We start from the raw sequence: 26,083 nt of genomic DNA on the forward strand, positions 1-26,083 counted from the left end.
TGAAATGACTAGTGTGTCAGCACTTACTCATGCTCATGTTTTGCCGTGGTACTGTTGGTCGCAATCGCATATTTAGGTGCGCCCAGAACAATTTAAAGAAGGTCGGTTTCCATCAAGGTTGGAGTGAGTTACGAGAGGGCAGTACTCTCCTGGACCAAGGATGGTATGGCTACGGAGGTTGAGGCGAGTCACCCTAAAATAGTGCATGGCCGCTGTTGGTTTGGCATGATGTGGAGGAGTGACACAGCTGAGTGGGTGAGTACAGCGAGGCCACATTGGCCTATTGGAACTGGGGTCAGCAGTGTCCGCAGTGGAAGCCGCTGGTGCCTGTTGCTGATTTAGGCCTGGATGTTGCTGTCCTGTGGCATCATGCAGTATCTCCAACCCTCATGCTGCTGTTACCAATGGCGTAATTTCTAGTGAGTGACTCCAAAATACCAAGACGTTGGCGGTTATTTTTCTGCTGGAAACCACATTGTGTTGCGATTGCACTGCTTTGCTTTCTGGCTTAGTAGTGTCCGAGTTATTACCCATCTATACTCTTATTCATGTTTAAATCAGTTTGTTGTAAATGTTCATGTCACCCAAGTTTACAGCTGTGCCTGGAAATGAGTTTCTGTGGTTGTATCAAGCACAAACTATTTAAAATGTTTTAATGGAAAGCCAGTGAAAAACGCTATGCACCTGTAGTTCTGTTAGTGATACTTAAATCACATTCAATTTGGGAGGTGTCATTATAAACACTATAAATTTTAAATCTTTCTGTTGAACATTACTGGTTTTCAGTGTCACTTAGGTTAGTTAAGCCTCTTAGCAGCCCAATGCTTCTATAAACTTTGTTATGTAATTAAATACTAATGTGCTGCCAGTTTTCACTTTGGTTTTCTATAGAGGAAATCCAAAATCTCATTTGTCATAATTAATTTTCACATCATTATCTGAAAGTTGGCTTATATAAACCATGATACGAGCTGTCTGGTATGTGCTGAAATAACTGATTCCTCTGATGGATTAATTCAGTGGTTGCCATCTTAAATTAGTGCTACGTAGAAGGCTCATGGCTTCACTAGAGTCACAAAGCTTGGCTATAAATTTATTGCTTTGTCCATATGTTGTAGAGTGCAGTTTGTCCGTGTTGTGTTTGAGGCTGCCTTAGGTGCTACCACTGTTGGGCGCAGTCAGTGAGGCCTATGCTCTCTCTCAAGGGTTCTATAGTGCAACAACAGAACGTTGATGAGAAAGTGCTTTCTTTAAAAAACTTTTTTAGTTGTAAATACGCTATTTTAAGTAAGACATAAAGGTTACTGATTCTACTGGACCCTTCATGTTCCAAAATAGGCAAAACAAAATTGATGTTTAAAGAAATTTTTTCTATTTTCCTCTAAAATAACTTTGTTTAAATGCTGGAAAATTACGTCTTGCTTAAAGTCCCCATGGCAAGGGATTGGTTGCTTCCTTGTGATGATTAATTTTTTTATCGAATTGCGATATTAGAATTTGAAGTTTAAATTCAGTTGAAACATAATTTCCTTAGCAGTGCCTTGGATTGATTTGGCTTACATTGAGGTATTCATAAACAAACATTCTATTTTTGTTAATAACTTACATTTTTAATTACTATGTATGCTATGTTTCATGGGCTAATCGTCAGTGGTTCCAATCTATGAATTCAACATATTGTCAGTTTTAGTTTTTCATTTTATTGTTACATTTTATTTGTATAAAGTCTACCAGCTAAGAACAGGTTAGTGAAGTCTGAAAATCTATGCTGGCACCAGTATGCCATGGTATTATACTACTATGTTTTGGTAAATAAAGTTTGTTGTAGAGAATCCTCTATGGACTCCTCGCAGCCTTGAGACCTGCTAACAACATATCACTACTTTTACAGAATTAAAAGCACCTGTAGGAGAAAGATTTAACACAATATGAAAAAAAAATGTGGAAGAGATTTACACTTCAAAGGAATTATTAATGGGTAGATATAGTCTCAGAGTTAGTCAATGAGTACAATAACACAAAACATTCAACAATAAATATGAAGCCAAGAGAAGTTAATGTCAAAAATTGTATGCCAACCATCTTTGTATCCCACGATAAGCCTAAATATAAAGTTGGCGATAAAGTTAGCATTAGTAAACATAAAAGAATTTTTGAGAAAAGTTATAGAGATAGTTGGTCGACAGAAATTTTTCATATTGATGTTATTCACTCTAATCCAGTCACACATAAATTGAAGGCTTCAGACAGAGAAGAAATAAAAGGAAATTTTTATGAACAAGAAGTACAAAAATAAATTATCATGATATATATCATGTTGAGAAGATGATGAGAAAGAAAGGAAATCATGCTTATGTTAAATGGTTAGGATTCGATATAATTCACATAATGGGTAAATAAAAAGAAAGTAATTTTATAAAATTTTTGTGTATATAAGAGGAAGTCATTATTGATAATTTAAAGCTGTTTGATAGTGATTGTAATATTAACTTTGTTAATTGTTTTATTAGAGAAGGTAGAGTATATTTTGATATTAAAATAAAAATTAAAAATAATCATATAAGGTAGGAATTATTTAGAATTTGAAATTTGGTTTCAAACATTATAACGAAGATCGTACATTTTTAGCTTCAAAACATCTAAAATATTCATTCCAACATAGACTGGTTCATCAAATATTACTTTTGTTTTTTTATATAGACTGATACTAATTTTTCTGAAAATATTCTTGTATGTTCATAATTTGCTTTTGAAATGTATTACATATATTTTTAGGGATCTGATATTATTTTAATAGTTTCTCCATTTCTGGTATTGTCCATCATTTTACCAAAAACAGAATTAGTCATTAGTTTACAATAATCTTTTTCAAAATCATCGGAACCGCGCGACTGCTACGGTCGCAGGTTCGAATCCTGCCTCGGGCATGGATGTGTGTGATGTCCTTAGGTTAGTTAGGTTTAAGTAGTTCTAAGTTCTAGGGGACTAATGACCACAGTAGTTAAGTCCCATAGTGCTCAGAGCCATTTGAACCAAAATCATTAGTTGACATTTTTCTCATTCCAGAATTAAAATCAATGTACACTCCTGGAAATGGAAAAAAGAACACATTGACACCGGTGTGTCAGACCCACCATACTTGCTCCGGACACTGCGAGAGGGCTGTACAAGCAATGATCACACGCACGGCACAGCGGACACACCAGGAACCGCGGTGTTGGCCGTCGAATGGCGCTAGCTGCGCAGCATTTGTGCACCGCCGCCGTCAGTGTCAGCCAGTTTGCCGTGGCATACGGAGCTCCATCGCAGTCTTTAACACTGGTAGCATGCCGCGACAGCGTGGACGTGAACCGTATGTGCAGTTGACGGACTTTGAGCGAGGGCGTATAGTGGGCATGCGGGAGGCCGGGTGGACGGACCGCCGAATTGTTCAACACGTGGGGCGTGAGGTCTCCACAGTACATCGATGTTGTCGCCAGTGGTCGGCGGAAGGTGCACTTGCCCGTCGACCTGGGACCGGACCGCAGCGACGCACGGATGCACGCCAAGACCGTAGGATCCTACGCAGTGCCGTAGGGGACCGCACCGCCACTTCCCAGCAAATTAGGGACACTGTTGCTCCTGGGGTATCGGCGAGGACCATTCGCAACCGTCTCCATGAAGCTGGGCTACGGTCCCGCACACCGTTAGGCCGTCTTCCGCTCACGCCCCAACATCGTGCAGCCCGCCTCCAGTGGTGTCGCGACAGGCGTGAATGGAGGGACGAATGGAGACGTGTCATCTTCAGCGATGAGAGTCGCTTCTGCCTTGGTGCCAATGATGGTCGTATGCGTGTTTGGCGCCGTGCAGGTGAGCGCCACAATCAGGACTGCATACGACCGAGGCACACAGGGCCAACACCCGGCATCATGGTGTGGGGAGCGATCTCCTACACTGGCCGTACACCACTGGTGATCGTCGAGGGGACACTGAATAGTGCACGGTACATCCAAACCGTCATCGAACCCATCGTTCTACCATTCCTAGACCGGCAAGGGAACTTGCTGTTCCAACAGGACAATGCACGTCCGCATGTATCCCGTGCCACCCAACGTGCTCTAGAAGGTGTAAGTCAACTACCCTGGCCAGCAAGATCTCCGGATCTGTCCCCCATTGAGCATGTTTGGGACTGGATGAAGCGTCGTCTCACGCGGTCTGCACATCCAGCACGAACGCTGGTCCAACTGAGGCGCCAGGTGGAAATGGCAAGGCAAGCCGTTCCACAGGAGTACATCCAGCATCTCTACGATCGTCTCCGTGGGAGAATAGCAGCCTGCATTGCTGCGAAAGGTGGATATACACTGTACTAGTGCCGACATTCTGCATGCTCTGTTGCCTGTGTCTATGTGCCTGTGGTTCTGTCAGTGTGATCATGTGATGTATCTGACCCCAGGAATGTGTCAATAAAGTTTCCCCTTCCTGGGACAATGAATTCACGGTGTTCTTATTTCAATTTCCAGGAGTGTATTATGGGTTATTGTTAGTTGTTATGTACTGCTTAAGATTTCTATAATGTTAAACATATTTTTAATAATTATCTAATATTGTTAATAATGTGTTTTCTCCTTCTGGTGTTAAAGGTAAATCTTCAAGTAAATTCTGTAATTTTTCACAGCATTCTAAATCGACTTTTAAAATATACCCATATTTATAATCGTCTGATGAGTCGAGTATTTTTTTAATTTAAATATTTTGGATCTAACCAATCAAAATTTTGAAATGGTAAAAGTTGATACGTAGCCCAACGATATAAAGTAGTCACATCTACATACATTCAATAATTCGATTATCTTTTCAGATAAATTTTTCGTACATTTATTATTACATTTAACTATTACCCAATACTTTGGGAAATACCTCCCTGAATTGCTTTTTCTAACATTAACATCATATTACAGTCGTTTCGTAAATAGGTCAGTTTTAGTCATTTTAACATGCATTTCAAGATAAACCTGGAGCAGTAAAGTGGCAAGAAATATTGAGTTTATAAGATTTAATACAAGTATTTCCAAAATTTTCAAAAATGTTTGCTAATATTAAAACATCAGATTTATTACATAATATCGTACATTCTTCCAAGTTTCTAATATTGAATTTTTTCCAACCTCGTTTTTTGTGTCGATAGTGTTTAGCTCCTACGTTATGTTTACTAATTCTTGAATAAAAGCGTTCTTTTTTAAGTAATTTTGTTTGTTTCAATTTTTCTACAAACTCCATATATTTGTATGAATAAACAACTTTTCTTAACCATTAAACGTAATTTTTTACCTTGTGCTTTACTTTGATTGTTCTTTTTTAAGATTAAATGATAATTAATCAATACTTAATGACACAAATCTAATAGTATCCAAAAATCTTAAAGGTAACCCACTTCAACTACTTTACTAAAGGAAATATATTTCTCTTCATATTTTTGGCATAGTGTTGACATGTTTATAATCCAAACAAATAAACAAATGAATATCATAATTTGTTAAATTATGAACATAATGTGGAAGAGAAGGAGTTTCATAGGTAATGTAACAATCATCATGGGTGGCACCTCGAAATTTTCCCTTTAAATGACAATGGTCTGTTATTTTTTCTCCAATAGCAAATTTTTCTTGTTGAAAAAACATTTTTTAGAATTTTTAAAATTCATTTTAACTTGTTTAGTCATTATGATTTCAACATTTTGTTCATATATCGCTTTAATTTATCTAAATTCTTGTTTTAACATTCCTACAAAGTTCTGTAGGACATCATAATCAACGTAAATTATGGGTAGTTTATACTCTCCAACAGAATATTTTATATAATAGGAAAGAGAAATTGTCAAAAGTTTTTGGTATTTATTAATATACAGTTTATCAGGACGGCCTTGAGTAGTACTAACATATTTCAATATACATTCAAAATTGGTAAAAATCACAGAAGGCACCATTAATGAATTATTATAATTTTTAAATATGTATTTTTCTCCTTTTTTGGGAATATTTATTTTCACTTCATTTTGTTCTCTGCAACTATTTTTGTGACTGTCTAAATTTTCTTCTGAATGAAAAAACCTTAAGCATCTATCACAATAATAAGTTTTTTCTTCATTTAGTTTTTTGTGATCTAGATAATCTGGACAAGTCTTTTATCCAACAATAAAGAGATTTGTTTTGATTCTGAATGTAAAACAAGGTTGTCATATTTTTCTTCTTTGGTTTTTGTATGGTAAAGAGTATACATAACAAATTTTCTCTTATATACATACAGATACATTGAAATATTTGATTTGTTCTCAGATTTATTAATATCTGTGAATTCTGCAGGAAAAGTAATTTTTTCTGTTTTCAAAAATTTCATCTATTTCTAGAACTACATTTTTATATTTATTAACCTTGTCCACATGACCTTTTGCTGGATACATAGCAGTTTTTAGATACAGAAAACATGTATGTTCGTTACCTTATCATTAGTTTTTTATCTGTAATTTCTTTTGGTAAATTGATATATGAGGAGCCAAAAATTGGATTGTGTCTAGTAACACATAATTCTAACTTATTTACAGAATATAAAGCCCAACCTGAGTGCCTTGTTTGCATTTCTTCCATTTCAATTAATAATTTTTTTGTTGATCTTTGGTAATTGACTTCTAATTGTTTTACTTAATAAAACTTTGTCTTTTGGTTTAAAACTAAAATCTCATATTAACGTTAATCAATCTCCTTTGTATAAAAATATTTTTAAATTCATTAATTACATGTTCTTTGATTTTCTTAAAAAATAGTGGTAGTACAATATTGTCAGTATTACTAATTTTATAAGTTATTATTCTGGATTTGAAAGCCGCAGCTATCCTATTAATTCGTTTAGTTGTTTCAATTTCATTATCATCAAGAGCGTTTTTTTCAATTTCCTGATATTTATCTTTTAGAAGCTTTTAAAAGGTCGTTTCATTACTATTATTAATATTAGCATTTTTATTGGAGTTATTATTTTCGAATATTACAATAAGATTGATTAACTGCTGTTTATTAAGTGTGTTTTGTTTTAGAAATATTTATGGTTCTTTCAAAAGTTTATTCTCCAATCCATTATCCTTATCATTCATATTATCCTTATTATTTTCAGTAAGTTTAATTAATTTTCGTTTATGAAGTTTACAAATTCAGACTTGTTCATCTGTCTGTCCAACTGTTAAGAATCCTTTCTCTCAGGATCTAATAGATGTACCAAGTTCAAAATTATTTCACATTTTAAGGTCTATGGTCCCTTGGAAATGCGAAAAATTTTGAGCTTTGAAGTCACTTCAGTCAGAATATGTTGCGATCTATGTATGTGTCACATATTTTGAGATCAGTACTCGAAAACTCACTCATCAAAACCCATAGGATGCTTCCCTGTGTCCTAGAATCATTTTAGGCAAGAGACTTGGTTCTGCTTTTACCAGTATGGAACCCTAAAAGTGACAAATCAAAGAACCCATGAGTTAGTAAGTAGTTCTATTTTATTCTGTGAAATCTGCAAATATTAAATTGAGATTAAGAACCAACTTGGAATTATTCTCAACAGAACTTGGGAAGCTAACTTTTAATATTTATAGCAAGCATTCGTCTAAAGGAATGGAGAAAAAAGTAAAATTCAGACATTAAGAGCTGCACTGTTGTAATTGTTTTTGATGTGAGTGGAATGGACTGCTTTAATAATAAAAAATAAAAATAAAGCTTATAATCTAGTAGTAATGAATAGATCCCTGGTGGAATTGACAACAAGCATGTATTGGAACATGAAGGCTTCTAGGAGAAGCTAGCATGAATGTTATTACTAGGTAAAGGCTAAAAGGTTATCTAGCCAGTTAAAGACTAATAGGCTTACCTGGGTAGTGATGATTCTTTGAATGTATCTGTACATGTTTGATTTGCCAAAAGCCTGAGATTTGAAATTGTGGAGAGTGGTGCAGATTAAAATGTCAGCACATAACTCCTTATTGTAAAGATGAACTTCAATATTTTCTATCTCAATACACTTGATAAACTTTCTGTTGTTGGAATCAATTAAATGAAAACAAAGTAGATCCAGTTATCATTGAGTAAGAATATTGTAATAATAACATAGTCTCATCAAACAGGGTAAATATCTCTCGTTTTTATCTATGAAAATTAAACAATGTATATCTAAAGCAGTAGGAGATAAAACAAGGGAAAACCAGTGTAAGTGTAGTAATAAAATGCTCAATGGGAAAGTCATTCATTGTATTATAGCATGCAATGAACAGCTATATGATTGAAGAGATTGTAAAGGGACACCCTCCTGTAGCATTACTTTTCCTCAACAGAAATAGTCAATAGCAGAACTAATTTTCGAATTTTGGATGGGTCAATATTGTCTCAACTGTTTAATGAAAAATTTCATACAATTTATTCACAATATGTCATATTTCAAGCTAAAAACTATGAAATTGAATTGTATGAGCTGTTAAAATTATTTTTTTTATAAACATTTGAAATTGTAAAATATTTGGCACACTTAAAATTTCTATTATTAATTACGCAATCTGGTACTGTTTATTATGTTTATTTCTGGATTCACTTATAAATTAATGTAAATTCATTTGTCAAGAAAATTTGAAAGCCATTTGGAATATTGTTACTATCGCAGAATTAGGAAGAAGTAGTGGGCATGCCTCTGATGTAATCGGACATGTTTTTGTATTTTCAAAGAACAATTTAATTTCGGCTTTGTTAATATGAAAATTCAAAAGACAGTGTGATATAGTAAAGTGTGAAGTAAATAATCATAAATAACAATAAATCTGCGCAGGCATTCATCAAATTTATTACACCAATTGAAACGTGAGAACCTAAAATGTGAAAGTTTCAGCTTCAAAAATCAGACGCCTAGACATGAAGAACTGGACCAACTACGAGAAAAGAAGGTAAGTAAAAATTTTATTGTAAATCTTACTCCTCCCGTATTTTTTGAAAAGACATTACCATCAACAATAGTGGGGAAAACAACAAAAGGAGAGAGGAGGAGATTACAAATGGTGGCATCATCTGGGATCAACTGATTAATAATGAAGTTTTCTCTGTTGCAGAAAAGAAAGTACTTTATTCCATTTACAATTTATGTATGAATGAATTTCTGATGACATGATGAAAGAAGACCAAGGGCCGCCCAACAAAGCAAATCATATCAACAGTGATGATGTGCTACCAACATTGATGGACTGGATTGAATAAAAGAAGACTTTACAAATCCAACCAAGGACATCAAGAAGGAAAGATAAGTACAAACTATTTGTGAATTTAATTTGTTTGTGGACTCATGTGCTTGGTAACGAAATGAATAGAGATGAGGGTAGGAGTGAGTTATACAAGTAAGTGAAACCTGTAGGATCGAGTCAGGGCATGTCTGAGCTGAGTGAAATCATAGTCAGCAAAGAAACGGTAAAAACTGATATTTTGCAGTTAATTTTAGCAAAACTAGAGGAAATGAAAATAGATAACAATAGTAAATTAAACAAATTACAAGATCAGATGGACCAACTTACCAATAAAGCTTCAGAGCTAAAAATGAGTTGTAAGAGGGGTTAAAAAGTGTGAATGAAAAAGTTGATGTTTTAGAAAATAAATTTTTTGGAAAATGAGTTGATAGTTGAGTCAGTGAGACAATCGAAGAATGTTGGTGATGTCAGAACTGAACAGAGGGCTGTAACAGGGGAAATGGAATAAAACATTGCCAGTATAACCAAAAACAGTTTTAAACATTGAAAACAATATACAAACTAATGTAACTATTTTAAATCCAAAAATTGCAGCAGTTCTGGCAAAATTGCATTCACAAAAATCCGTGTGCAAACAATGGTACTGCTCAATGCAACATTCCTGTCAAAAGTTTTCCATCAGATAATTTACATCACGTGGATTTTCTGCACAACTGTAAAGATAGTTTTGTGTCAGGCATGAATGAGAATCAAAAAATTAAATTTGTTAAAAGATATCTTGAAGGCGAAGCTCTCTCATGGGTAAATTTAAATTTAAGTTAATGGTAAGCATATCAAAGTTTCGAGAAAAGTTTTTTAAATAAATTTTGGTTGGAAGCTGGACAGGAAAGAATCAAAAGTGAATTTTTGAATGGTCCTAATTATAGGAACAGGGCTGGTACTTTGAAAGAGTTTTGTATGAACCAACTTAAAAAATTAACACACCTTGATAAATCATTTGACGAAATGAACTTGGTTGATGCACTTAAAAGGAGCTTACCAGAAAGATTGCAGCAGGATTTAGTACAGAGACCTGATGACTGTCTTGAACAATTTTTATGATAAGTTGACAGGCTAGATAGGGCAGTAGAAAGAAGCATGTACCATAACAATTGGAATGATAGAAATCACAATGGGAATAATTACGGAAACAGAGATAATGGTAACTTCTATCAGGATCAAAGTATCAATACAGAGAGTAATTTTTAACATTGGCAGGATACGAATAATAGGGATAACCATGGGCATTTTAATAGAAGAAACAATCATAGAAGTAACAACTCGGGAATTGGCAGTTCGCCTCTATGAAGGTCCACAGTTTTGGGGCAAGGAAACACAACAAGCACAGGACCCTCAAATAACACTTGCAATTAATAACAGTAATAGTGTTAATGGTATGGAACATGTATCTGAAATTGAACAGAAGGATTATCAGATTTCTCATTTATGTATTGGTCAAAAGTTTTGGAGTACTATGTTTAATTATGGTGATTTAGGTGCTAATCACAAACCAGAATGTGAGAGTAGTGAGAATTTTAATGTAGTGTGTACTAATGATTTCTTCTCTTGGTTAAAAAACAGTGTTATTGCTGTATATAAATCAGGTGATGACTGTATGGGATCTGAACTAGGTGATATTTTTTATGTACATGTGAATGAAAGCTGTGAAATAACTGAGGCTGATGATTCTGAGACTGGTGATTTGTTGCAAATCAATGTAGGTGAGGTAAGTGACTTTGATGGAAATGAGACTTGTATTCTTGGTTGTAGTGGGACACCCTCCTCTAACACTACCTTTTTTTTTTTTATAGAAATAACCGATACCAGCTATACTGGCAATTCTTGTATAGGTGAACATTATCGGCTGTTTCACTGAAAGAATTTCATTTGATTTTGTATACAATGCATTATATTTCAGGGTAATATGCATTAAAAGAAAATAATTTGTTACAATCGATATGTACTAAAAGTTAAAAATTATTATTGTTTTAGAATTATTTGAAATTAGAAATTCTGACATACTTAAAATTAATATTATTAATTGCACAATCTAATGCTAATTATTTAAATTTTTTCTGGATTCATTTATAAAATAATGTTATATCTTGGTGATGATTCTTCAAAAGAGGAGCAAGGGATGAAATATCCAACTATTGGCCCATCTCCATGCTGCCTGTATTCTCCAAGGTATTTGAGAGCATAGCGTATGATAGGATTTATAGTCACACTACACAAAATGGCTTACTGGCTCCTACACAGTTCGGCTTTCGTAAGGGCTCCTCCACAGACAGAGCTATATTTAACCTAACACATGAAATTTTAGGTGAACTAAATTACAAAAGGTATCCAGTGGGGATATTTTGTGATCTTGCCAAGGTATTTGATTGTGTAGATCACAACACACTTTTAAAGAAGCTTCCACATTATGGCATTAAAGACAAATCTTTGACTTGGTTAGAATCATACTTACAGAACAGGAAGCAAAGGGTTGTCTTAAGGGGGACAGGAATGGCATTAACATCAGACTGGCGAAATATAAAGTATGGAGTCCCACAGGGCTCAATTCTTGGGCCAATTTTCCTGATCTACATTAATGATCTACCAAATCACAATTAACAACAGAGCAAAAATAGTAATGTTTGCCGACAATAATACAAGTATCCTCGTAAAAGGACCCAACTCAACAATGCATGATACAGCCACGACAGTCTCTACTTAAGTACACAAATGGTTCACTGCGAATAGCCTAACCTTAAATAATTGAAAAACCAATACGATACAGTTTCTGACAAAAAATAAAAAAAAAATTAAAGCTCCTGAAATACATGTTAACAACCACAAAATTAATGTAACCACACATACAAAATTCCTAGGTATCCAGATAGACAGTCACCTAAGATGGATAGAACAAACTGATCAGCTGGTCAATAAACTTAGCTCGTCGTGCTTTGCACTAAGAGCTCTCCATCAGTTAGTAGACAGAGAAATAATGTTGTTGTTATACTTTGCATATTTCCATTCTGTTCTCTCCTATGGCATAATCTTCTGGGGAAATGCTACAGGTGTTGAAAAAGTCTTCAGAATACAAAAACGAGCAGTGAGGCTAATATGTGGGGTCCGTAATGGGACATCTTGCAGAGGTCTCTTCAAATCTCTCAGGATAGTTACCATCACAGGTCAGTATATATACTCACTGATGTTATTTGTAGCCAACAACAGGGAACTGTTTCAGAAAAATTGTGACATCCACAACCATGACACAAGACAGGTGAAAAATTTTCATCAAGGCTCTGCATCTCTCACTAAAGTACATAGAGGAGTTACTGAGTCAGGTATAAAGATCTTCAATAAGCTCCCCATCAATATAAAAAAGGAAATAAATAATGTACAGGTTATGAAAAGGAAACTAAAATTATTTCTCATCGAACAAACTTTTTATAAAATGAATGAATACATACAGTTATGATGTACAAGAGTGGGGGAAACTGCCTAAGAAAAGCACTCCCTTAAAGTGTGATGCTGTTACTTGTAGTTTAACTGAAATTGTGGTGATAAAATGTAAATTTATCTGTTTCATTATGAGAAAATGTGAACTCCCATGTATCCCACTCTCTTGAGCATTCACTTAAACGTCTTCTTAAGGAATGCAGTTAAAACTTGTATTCATTCAAACCATGACCATGAAGAAAATTTACTTCCTTATATATGTCAGTAGCATAAAAATATGTGCTGTCACTTATTCTACTGTTTTAAACAATCACTTAAACTGTTTTTGGCATAATGCAGGCTTTAATACTGCATGCAAGTAATTGTTCTTGTAAAATTAACCAATGTCTGTGCAATGTGATGTATAAATGTTAATGTACTACTGAAACTGCATCAATTGACTTGTCCTATATTACTTGTACACTGGCTGTATAATACGTAATCAACAGGACCAAATAAATAAATAAATAAATGATATCTAAAAACAAAGATGATGTAACTTACCAAACAAAAGCATTGGCATGTTGATAGACACACAAACAAACACAAACACACACACAAAATTCAAGCTTTCACAACCAACAGTTGCTTCATCAGGAAAGAGGGAAGGAGAGGAAAAGACGAAAGGATGTGGGTTTTAAGGGAGAGGGTAAGGAGTCATTCCAATCCCAGGAGCGGAAAGACTTACCTTAGGGGGAAAAAAGGACAGGTATACACTCGCACACACACACATATCCATCCGCACATATACAGACACAAGCAATGTCTGCTTGTGTCTGTATATGTGCAGATGGATGTGTGTGTGTGTGTGTGTGTGTGTGTGTGTGTGTGTGTGTGTGTGTGCGAGTGTATACCTGTCCTTTTTCCCCCCTAAGGTAAGTCTTTCCGTTCCTGGGATTGGAATGACTCCTTACCCTCTCCCTTAAAACCCACATCCTTTCGTCTTTCCCTCTCCTTCCCTCTTTCCTGATGAAGCAACTGTTGGTTGTGAAAGCTTGAATTTTGTGTGTGTGTTTGTGTTTGTTCATGTGTCTATCAACATGCCAACGCTTTCGTTTGATAAGTTACATCATCTTTGTTTTTAGATATATTTTTCCCACGTGGAATGTTTCCCTCTATTATATAAATAAATAAATAAATAAATTTGTCAAGAAAGTTTGTAAATGCTCTTGCTTTGTGAACTCATTGAAATGTTGTCAGTACTGCAGAGTGTAGGTAGTGGTAGGCATGCCTCTGGTGGAAGCAGGTGTTTTTCTAAGTTTGTCAACAACAATGCAATTATTGTGTGTTTTATATATATATATATATATATATATATATATATATATATATATATATATATATATATATATATATATATATATATGATGGTGTGATATTTAATAATGTGACAAAGAATAAAATTCAAGAAATATACAAGAAAATCTTCATCAGTTATTTAGTCATCAGGAACCCACAACATTAAACCAAAATTTCAGCCACAAGAATGTACCCTTAGATGCAAGACTTGGAGCCAACAACAAGAGAAAATGAATGTAGATGAGTAAAAAGTTTTTCTTTTGTAAATCTTACACCTCTTGAAGCTTTTGAAAATAATGAAGAGACTAAGAGAAATTTTAATAGTGATGTGTGGGAGGGTAAGATTACATAGTGATGTTGTTGATAAGGTAATTTTTGAGGAATATGATGATGATGAGCATCAGGTATCTGCGGAGCTTAAGATTAATGACGTTTCAGAGTTATTTGTGAATGATGTTGAAAATGAAGGTAAGGTAAGTGATGTATATGATATTGTAAGTGAGAGTTGTGGAATACCAGTCCAGTCAAAACAGTTTTTCATTAATGTCATGCAGAGTAATGATCCAAACAATAAAGGTGAGTTTTCTGTGAGCCTGGAGAATAAAGGTGAAAACTTTTTGAAGTTTCTTTGGGACCACAGTGACAACAGTATAGATAAATGTGCATTCTGGAATACGTTAGCTGTGGTTAGTCAGAATCTGTATCCCAATTGGTGGAATGATGTGAAAGAAGATCTAACCAGAAAGTGTAATTTTATGAGGAATGTGTTTTGCATTCTTTCTGCAACAAGTGATGTTAGTTGTGCCATGGAATCCATTCATTGTGTTCAATCTTTACCTGACAACATGAGTAACCAAAGTAATGCTATGATGCCAGTAAAGTTGATAAAAACCCATGAAGTCATTGTGGATGTAGCATTTGATGAAACTGAAAGTGATCTTGTACATGAAGTGCCTGACAACAGAAAAGGTGATTTAGATTTTGGGTGTCCTTTCATTAAAATTAAGATTTATTAGTGGCAAGGTAACTATTTGATTGATACAGTTAGCCCAATTTTTGGTATATCTGAACAATTTAGAGACAAGATCAAGTATATTGATGAATTCTTCTTGAGTTATCAGCCGAGTGTTGGCGTCGTCTTGTTGCAACATTTTGACGAGTTTTGTACCCATCATCTTCTGGCGAAACATCAGAAAGTATAGTAATAATTTTGTGGAAAAATGGTTCAAATGGCTCTAAGCACTATGCGACTTAACTTCTGAGGTCATCAGTCACCTAGAACTTAGAACTAATTAAGCCTAACTAACCTAAGGACATCACACACATCCATGCCCGAGGCAGGATTCGAACCTGTGACCGTAGCGGTCGCTCGGCTCCAAACTGTAGCGCCTAGAACCGCACGGCCACTACGGCCGGCAATTTTGTGGAAATTCCCATTGTGTAAAGATAAGATGAGCTACAGGAAAGCAAAGCAAATTAGTAAAATCTCAGGTACTTTTAACTTTTAGTATAGAAGACAAAACTTTTGAACGTGGATGCTTAGTGATCCCTAGTCTGGAAGAAAATATAATTTTCAGTATGAAATTTGACAGTGAAAGTTGAGGCTTTTTTTGGGTGGAATGCTAAAGAATTGTTTATTCTGGAACCTAAAAGTAATAATTATGTGAAAACTAATTTCTGTATTTTAAACTATGGGAAAAGTTACGAAACATTGTGACCCAAAGTGAGTACCGGGTGTTTGATGATGATTTAGATTTTGATGAGACTGAGGATCAGGATTTTGAAAATATAATAGATTCTAAAGTAAGAGCAGCTACAACTCCTAATGCCCGACAAAAGGAACAACTTAGGAAGTTTGTTATTGGAGCTTAAAAATGTGTTCAGTGAACTTTACCTTAGAGAACATCAACTTTTCTTTCTCAAGCCATATAATATACCATTTTCAAAAAGGAAAGATGTAGAGAAAAATTCCAGAAAATGGAAATGTGTGTGTGTGTGTGTGTGTGTGTGTGTGTGTGTGTGGAGGGGGTAATTGAGAGAAGCAGGAGTGCTTGCAATTATCCTTTAGTTGTGGTAAGAAAGAGAAATGGTGGAGTGAGAATTGTTTTGGACTCTAGACATCTTAATAAGTTTCTTATCAGTCAGAATGACCATCCTGAGAACATGGACGAGTTGTTACGCAAATTTGATTATGTAAAATATATGGGTAGTTTGGACTTGAACGCTGGATTTCACCAGATCCCATTTGAAATTAATTCTAGAAAGTATACTATATTTTTGTATGGAGGTAAGTGTTTCCAATCCTATGTGGTGCCATTTGGGCTAAATGAATCTGCAGCTGAATTCATAAGAGCACTGTATTTTGTCTTGGGAAGTGAATTGAGTTCGAAATTGATTGTGTATGTTGATTACATTTTGGTGATTGAAAAGATTTGGGAAGAACATTTGAATCTGTTAAGAGATTGTGAAGGTTTGCCTTCTTTGTTTCTTCTTTTATTGTCCTCAGTGTCGACATACTAGCTGAAAAAATAGGGGCTGGAAGTGCAGTACTGTCTACTGTAAATGATGTAGCTGACTGGTGCACATTTGCATTTCACAGTTGTTTACTTTCACTTTTCACAATCCCCCATATACACATTTAATAAGGCCAGTGCACTATTGTTTAACTTTCAATAAGACTCATTAATACTTGTCAGGCAAACATCCACATACTGCTACAATAGTTTACTGTTGAATATCTATGAGCAGTAAAGAACATAACCACATAATTCACAGTTATTTTGGAATATTCAGGTACATATGGAATAGACACTATCATTGTTTCAACACACGGCCTAATTGCGTAACACTTATTTCACAGTTAAGTTGAAGCATTGAGGTTGTTCTAACCAACACGGGTTTCTCATCTGAAACTCGGCCATGGACTGACAGTCTCGTGACCAAAAATGAGGCCCTTATATATTCTCACAATAACAGATTGATTGATTGATTTTAACAGGGGAGCTAAAACAGCTCAGGTCTGACCTGCCACTGCCCGCACCGAAACTAGGTTTATTGTGCGGTATCGCTCCCTGTATATCTAGTAAAGCCAACCAGTGCCCTTAAATAGTGCAAGGAGACCCTCTACCAGTTTTTTGTTAGACACAATTTCTTCAGGTCTAGTTGTCCCGAAGATTCTGTATCTTTTGCTCTCCAGTGTTATGCATTCGAAGATTAGGTGTGATGCAGTTTCTTCACCCTCATCACAGATCCTACAATCAGGGTCCTCTTCTGTTATACCCATTGTGTTTAGGTATTTTTTGAAATTCCTATGGGCGGTCATTAGTCCAGTCATGAGTTTGATCTCTTTCTTGTTCAATCCCAAGATTGCAGGGCTTCTTTTAAAACATGGCTTCGGCATCATTACCTTACCATGTTTTTGTTTATGGACCTTGGTCCCATATCCTATGTGCTGCTTCCTAAGCCAGTTCTAATTTGATCACAGCTTTGCCGATTGTCAGGACAGGTTCCGGTCCAATAAATGGAGTTGTTGCCCCCATCCTAGCCAATCTATCAGCTTGTTCACTGCCAGAGATCCCTGAGTGGCCAGGGACCCACACTAGCTTCACCCTATTGCTTCCCCTAGCTCCACCAGAGCCCTGTGGCAATCTGCAACAATCTTAGATCTTGTTGCAGGAGCTGCCAATGATTTCAGGGCTTCCTGGCTGTCTGAATAGATGTAGATGCTACGGTAATTGTAGCACCTATGCATATTCTCCTCCACACATGCCCTGATTGCAGTAATTTCAGCTTGGAATACAGAGGCCAGTTTCCCTAGAGAGATGATACTCTCCAGTCTTGGCTGAACCCCGTACAATCCTGCCCCAATGCCTTGATCTGTTTTCGACCCATCGGTGAACCAAACGATGTCCCCCATATGGTGTCGAACTGTTTCCTTCCACTACTTCCTACTTCCAGTTATTATGTTGTAAGACTTGTCGAAGCAGTTGGGAGTTATTATATAGTCGGTAGGCATTTCCCCAGCCATTCCTATATTTACCTCACTCACTATGTTAGTGTGTGATTCTGGATATCCGAATGAGACCCAGTTTTTTCCAGTTTTAAGTCTGTGTGCCCCAGCTGCTGCCTCCATCTTGACCCGAAGGTGAAGTGGAGGTATATCCAGCATGGCTTCCATTCCAGCATTTGGGGTGCTGCTAATCCCGCCCGTTATGGCTAAGCAGGCCAATCTCTGCACCTTAGCAAGCTCCTTAGCAGTAACCCACTGTTCTACCTTCTTCCACCACACTATGGTCCCATAGGAAATCCTAGGTCTAACCACTGTGGTGTATATCCAGTGCATACCCCTGGGGCTTAGGCCCCAGTTTTTACCACAAGCCCTCCTAGTACTCACTAAAGTACTTTTTGCCTTGTAGCAGATGCTCTTAATATGAGGGGTCCAAGTTAGCTTCTCATCCAAGGTTACCCCTAGATATTTCACTATCTCCTTCACAGGTAGAGTTTCATCGAATAGCTTTAGATTCCAACTTGCATGCTCAATATGTCTCTTCGTAAATGGCACCACAACTCTCAGATCCTGTTTAATGCACCATTTTTGCACAATGTCCTACCCTCCTTGTGCCATATTCCTGACAGTGTTGCAGAGTAAGTAGCAGAGGTTGTTACCTCTGCCATAGTGACCTCATATCAGGAAAACTGCACAATCACCATGAAGTGCACAAGTAGGAGTTTTCCTTTGTGGAATAACAAACTGGAAATGCAAAGAAAACAGGTATGGAGGCTGTTTAACATTGTGAGATGTAAAGGACAATGGAGTAAATATCGTGAGGCCCTTGTCAATTACAATCTTGCAATAATACAAGCAAAGGAGGCATCCTGGAAGGCATTCTGTGAGGAAGTGGAGGGCACGGCTGCGCTAGCCAGACTTCACAAGATTCTCACTAGAGTACCAATCAATCCAGGAGGTACGTTGAGGAAGGAGGATAGGGAATATAAAAAGACAGCACATGAGAAGCTGGAATTGCTCCTCAAAACTCACTTTCCTCGATATGCTCTGCCGGACAACACAGACCAGTATGTGACCCCAGAGGGACAACGGTTCTCAGGCACTCAAAGAGAGGATGGAATCAGCCAAGGAATGTGTGAACTTCAACAAAATAAAGTGGGCGGTGGGAACATTCCAACCGTTCAAGTCACCTGGCCCAGATGGAATTTTTCCAGCTGACCTGCAAAAGGCAGGAGGAAAGCTTATAAGAGTCCTATGCAGGCTACTCAGGGTTAGCCTAGCAGTAGGAACCATTCCCAATGCTTGGAGGGCAGTGAAGGTTGTCTTCATTCCAAAGCCAGGGAGAACTGATCATACCAAGGCCAAAAACATGAGACCAGTCAGTCTGTCCTCCTTCATTCTCAAAACATTGGAAAAACTGGTTAATGTATATGTTGGGGAGAGGAGGCTAAGTACGGTCCCTCTACACCTGAACCAACACGCATACCAACCAGGTAAATCATGTGAGACAGCTCTCCACCAACTCATTGGGAAGGTGGAAAAAGCACTTCACTTCCAAGAAATAACCCTCTGCATCTTCCTGGATATTGAGGGGGCCTTCAGTAACGCGACCTTCGATTCCATGGTAAGGGCAGCAGAGGTGCATGACCTGGGGATCACTATATATAGGTGGACCAGGGCAATGCTTAGTGGAAGGAAGGTAGAGGCTACCATGATGAATGAAAAGATGGTAATTACGACCACTAGAGGCTGCCCACAAGGAGGAGTTTTGTCTCCTCTATTGTGGAATCTAGTGGTGAACGACCTCATTAAGGAACTAAATTCCAGACAATGCTTCTGCTAAGGATATGCAGATGACCTTGTCATAGTAATACAGATACTAAAACTACATATTTTTCAAAGTTTAATTTACAGAAATTACAATTACAACTTAACTCATTAAATTAACTGAATACATCGAAAAATTCGTTCCTTTTAAAAGTTTCTACTACTACAAGGTTTAGGATGAATTATTTGTTCAAGTCATGAAATTAACAAATATAAGTATGCAAACAATACTTCTGACAAAACTGAAAGGTACTTGGGAATTAATTAAGGACTGGGTTTGCTAACATGTTTTCGAATAGAGATAAATAGATACATTAAGATTACTAGTATTTTGTCTTCCAAATGCTTATAATTAGTACACAATTTATATTTGTTTAAACGTCAACAATAGAATTTAACTCTTTCACGCTGGCACCATGATTGTTGTGTTGTGCGCTGTAGATGAGTGCCAGTCCCACCCGGCCGTGCCCACAATACGGCGCACTTTTCGCACTCCCCGCGGCGCCACTCTGTCCTGCTTTCACACTCGTAGTGTTGTCACAATTATTGGATTTTATACTAAATGTTTATTCGGGACAATATTTATACAAATCACACATGTTTTTGATATTGTATGTCATGTCTGTGCACAAATCCATGTCTGGGGACATCAATGGAATAGCTGGAGTAGCACGCGTACCTGATGTAGAAGCAGCTACAATAGATATTTCATGTTCATCATCAGATTGAGATGATGATTCACTTTCATCTTCGAAGTAACTATCCAGTATGAGACAAAGGGCTTCCTCCACAGTATATCGCTTTTCTGCCGTATCACATCTAGTAGAAACTAAATGAGGTTAATAACAAGTTACTTCAGATTAGAAACGAGGTGGCAAATGCACAGTTGAGCGTGTTGAACAAAGCTGCTAGATGGTGCATAGGTCGAACTTCGACACAAGTCGAGTGTAGTGAAGCGGAGAAATATGACGTGAGGTGGAGCTGCTACAGCAGTTCACCAGCTGGGCGGCAGGGGCCGCACTTGACTGCTGCAGCAGTGCACCGGCTGAGTGACACATTTGTTACCGACTTCAACAGAAGTTCAGGGTTGCAAAAGGGTTAAGTTATGAAACAATGACTGATTTCACCCCATAATGAAAGTATTAACTAGGGATAGTCCAACTAAATTATAAAATCAATTACATAGATAAAACTAAGCACAAAATTAGATCACCAAATACTTTAAAACTGAGGGCCAATCTTTCTTTTATATGGAAATGCAGGTTACACTCACATATGTTAATGGTAAAAAAAAAAAATAAAAAAAAATAAAAAAAAAAAATCCCAAATTGCTTTGTCACAAGATGCATTTTCAAAATTTGTATCAGGAGACATGGCTTTGAAAATAAGTAAGTGTAAATTTGATGTGGAATTTGATGCTATTGCTAATTTTCCTACTCTTTGCAACAAAAAAAAGCCTTAATAATTTTTTGGATGAACCGGATTTTATAGAAAATTTTGTAGCAGTCAAGCTTGAATGCTTCATGGCTGTGTGAACTTTTCAAGTAGAATACTGTTTGGGACTGGAATCAGGAATGTCAGGATGCTTTCAATGACAGTAGAGAACAGTTGTGTCAAAGTCAGGTATTGTTCAGACTGTATTTGTTTCTTCCTTTTTGTATGATGACAGATAGTAGTGATATTGGTTTGGGTGCTCATTTATTTCAGGATGTTGAAGTTGAAGGTGTTATTGAACATAGATCTCTTGCATTTGCTAGTAGAGTATTGCAGAAGCATGAAAAGAGATACACTGTAACTGAGAAAGAAGTTTTGGCTGTACATTGGGCATTCAACAAGTTTAAAAATTATCTACTAGGTCACAAAGTCATCATCTATACTGATCACAAAGCATTGTGTTATCTCCAGGTGTGTAAGCTGTACCATAACAGAATTACTCATTGAGACTTGTTTTTACAGCAGTTCAATTATGAAATTAGGGGCACAGACAATGTAGTTGCTGGTGCTTTGTCTAGACTACCTTTAGGGAGTGACTCATCTAACATTTGTAGAAGGAAAGAGAGAATTTAAAATTATATACTTGAGATGTGTGAAAGAGGAAAAAGAGACATTGAAAATTTGCAGAGACATCTGCAGGTATCAAAATCATGATCAAAATTGGAAATTGGTTAAGAGCATGTTGGGTAAGAAAGGAGGAGAAAAGATGGAACAATATTATAAGGCACACAAGAGTATTTTATTCAGGAGACATAAGAATGATTCAGATCATTGGAAACTATGTTGGCTGGAACAATGTATTGATTCTTTAATTACTTATACACATGAGAGTTTTGGTCATTGGTGGATCAACCAAATGTACACAAAAGATCCAGAAAACATTTTTTTATAACATAGGAAGGAGAGTCAAGAAGAAGATTGTCAAAGAGTGAAGGTAAGTAGCCAAACAAGTAGAGGCCAAATGCAAAACATATTGCCTAATAGTAGCCTAGATATAATGTCTGTGGATGTTTATGGATCTTTGCCTAAGTCTAGGAATGGATTTTGTTATGTTTTTGTGGTGGTTGATGTATTTTCAAAGTTCATAAAGCTGTTTCCTCTTAAGATAGCTACCGGTAAACAAGTCATCTCTAAGTTTGAAAACACATATTTCCGTCAGATGAGTATTCCTAAAACAATTTTACCTGACAATGGTTCTCAGTTTAAATAACAAGCTTGGTAAGATTTTGTTGATCATGCAAAAATAAAGCACATTCTAACCTTGGTGTACCATCCTTTGAGTAACCCTACCGAAAGATATACAAGAGAAATTGAAAGACTGTTTAGAAGATATTGTAGTAAGAATCATCCAAGTTGGATAGATTACGTCTGTGATTTTGAGGATATTATGAACAGCTTATAACATTCTTCAACAGATTTTTCACCATTTGAAATCATATTTAATCACAGACCAGCTAACTTTATTTCTGAGAATGTTAAGTTTCCTCCATGTAAAATTCTGTCACTTCAAGAGAGGGAAGAGTGTGTCAGGCAGATGATGAAAAAGCAGAGGGATAGGAGAAAGTAGAGACATGATGGTAAATGCAGATTTTTTAAGTTTGAGGTAGGAGATCGTGCATTGGTGAAAGCCAATTTTTTGATATTTATATAGGACCATTCGAAATCCTTGAAAATCCACATCCAGATGCATACAGACTTGAGTATCCTAAATCTAAGAGGTTGTTTGTATTAGGGGTGAAAGCTTATAGACATGATCCATAAGTATCTAATTTTTTTTTGTTTCCTTTTATTTTTCCATTGTCAGGAATGTAATACATAAGATCACGTGATTTCTAAAGTTCTGTATTATATATGGACTAAGTTTAAATCTACGACACACTATATTTGCAGGTTCATACAACGATATAATTATGTTTTGCGATATATTTGTGCTTTATAATTTGATACATATATGCCATGATACTATGGGAGTAGATCTTTTCACAATTTTGCAATGGGACAGTGCCATTAAATATCTAGTAATAAATTTTCATATTTTGCACTGTAAAAATTAGGAGTAGTATCATAGTATACTTGTGTGTATCACCTTACTAGTTAATTTTTCATTGCATTTAGCTCTGTTTATTAAAGTTTCATATGTGAACTCCAGTTGGACGTAAACATTGTATGCTTGTTCTTTTTCTCTTTTTTCTTTTTTGTTGATATAAATAAGCAGAGAATATGCCATGTGATACGAGGAAGGTATTGAACAGCATATTTAATACACAAAACAATATTGTAGGATTTGATCTGAATGCTAGACAGGAAGTAACCAATCCACTGGAGTGTGTGATGAGAAATCTAGGGAGGAAACTGAAAGATGTGGGTTTATCCACTCCCACACTGCTCTATGGTTGTATACCCTTGCTCGCCTAGTCCACTTAAAAGAGATTGCAGGTGCTAGGTAATGTACTCAAGCATCTGTCAACTACATCAGTGTTGTCACTGAGATTTTTAAATTTTTAGCCAAGAAATTATCCTGTATGAAGAATTCATGGAGCTATTTGTTTAGAAAGATCATCACTGGCATGAACGTGTTATTCCACATAAATGTATTTTTTTCAAGTAGGGGGATTAACTTCCCAATAGATTATGTAACTTCAAATAAGTATGTGTTTTTTTACCAATTTTAACTGAATCTTATAGGCCTCCATGTACGTAGTTAGTTTGTATGAACAATTAGCAAATAGTGTGTAAGACATTTACGACTACAGACAGTATAACAAGATATATACATTTCTGAGTTTGGTCCTTGAGCTACTCGATTATGTCATCAGTCAAAGCTATTTATGACTATGATTACCTGTATTTATCTTGAATACTGCTTTATTGAATCTCATTGCAACTTGAGTTGTGGGCAAACTCACGCTTAACTTTGTTTTCGGTACCCCTGGTCATCGCAACTCTGTGTGTGTACTCAAGGAGAGTGTGCAACTATTGATTGAGGCTAGATGCATCCTATAATTACTCTTTACATGTGACTGACCTTATTGATATACCATTGTGAGCTTTATTCATTTTGTTGTGTTGAAACATTTTTGCTGGTCTGTACCTGGTGTGGTTTCGACTCATGGGTTGGTCCACACATCTGGTCTGTACCTGGTGTGGTTTCGACTCATGGGTTGGTCCACACATCGTAAGCTTAGGCACTAATATTTTTTCATTATTTTGTACTTTCATGAGTCAACATATCCTTGTACACTCTGGGTTATGTGGCTGATTGATTTTGTGCTGTATTCCTACTCATGACTGAGTATATCTTTCTGGTCTGTACCCATCGTTGTGAGTTTTTCGAGTCGGCTCGCTCGTCATACACTTAGGCTCTGAATATTTTTTCTTCTCTTTTGAAGATTTTGAAAGTGTGACTTTATAGATCTAAACTTGCAATTTGTAATTCTACATTGTCTGTGCACTTATTTCTATAGATTAGTTATAATGTTGCAGATTTGACTTTGTATCATTTGTCTTGTGACAGAATGCTCTACAGGTCTGAACATCTGAATGCCATGTCCTGATATATGTATAAATTATGACGTGTATAGCAGATATTTTTCTTATGTTTTCTGTAATATGTTACGTATCAGATACTTCTATACATCTGTATTCCATCTTTTGGCATCATTTTGTACATTGTTTGGCAAACTTCATAGTAGGTCACAAAATATTGTAAATATATTGTTTCCAACTTTTGTGAGGGGGGATATAGTAAAGGGGAACCCTCCTCTAGCATTACTTTCCCTCAACAGAAGTAGTCGATACAAGAACTAATTTTCGAATTTTGGATGGGTCAGTATTATCTCAACTGTTTATCTAAAAAGTTTCACGCCATAGGCAGAATAAAGAACAGATTCCAGCCAAAATTAATGGCATGCTCCAGTAAAGATGGGAAAATGGTAAAGGAGGAAGAACAGATAGTGGGGAGATGGGCAGAGTATTTCTAGATACACTAACCAACAGCCTAGAAATGAAGAGACAGCTGCACAGGAAGAAAGAGTGGAGCTGGAAGTAGACAATTATGCCACTGAGGCAAGAAAGCCAACATTACAAGAGGTCTTGCAGACTGCACAAGTCAAAAAACAATCAAGCCTCTAGGGAAGACAGCATACCCCTTAATTAATAAAAACTGGTAGTGAGGCTGTAATAAAAGAACTGCACACATTAATGTCAGATATATGGGGAACAGAAACTATTGCCAGATAACTGGAAAACTGGAATAATAATCCCAATTTATAAGAAAGAGTACAGAAAAGCAAGTGAAACCCTGTAGAGGTATAAGTGGCTTTCGAACAGACAGAGGAACAATGGATCAAATATTTGTGACAAGACAAATGACGGAAAAGTTCTATGAATATGATATAGATCTACATTTCCTATTCGTCTACTTCAAACAAGCCTTTGAAAGCATAAATTGGAAGAGCTATACAGAGTACTGGAAGAGTTTTGTATATGTGCTAAAATAACAAGACTAATCAGAATGACCATCACAGAGACAAGAACAAAAGTGAAGGTTCTTAGCAGAACAAGTGAAAGCTTTGACTTTAATAAAGGCGTGAAGTAAGGCTATAGTCTCTTCAATGTTCCATTCAATATGGCCCTGCATAGTCTAGTATATAAAATAAACAAAAGAGGCACCATATTTATGACAACTAGCCAGATAT

This window comes from Schistocerca serialis, chromosome 2 (genome assembly GCF_023864345.2).
Source record: "Schistocerca serialis cubense isolate TAMUIC-IGC-003099 chromosome 2, iqSchSeri2.2, whole genome shotgun sequence".
Lineage (NCBI taxonomy): Eukaryota > Metazoa > Arthropoda > Insecta > Orthoptera > Acrididae > Schistocerca > Schistocerca serialis.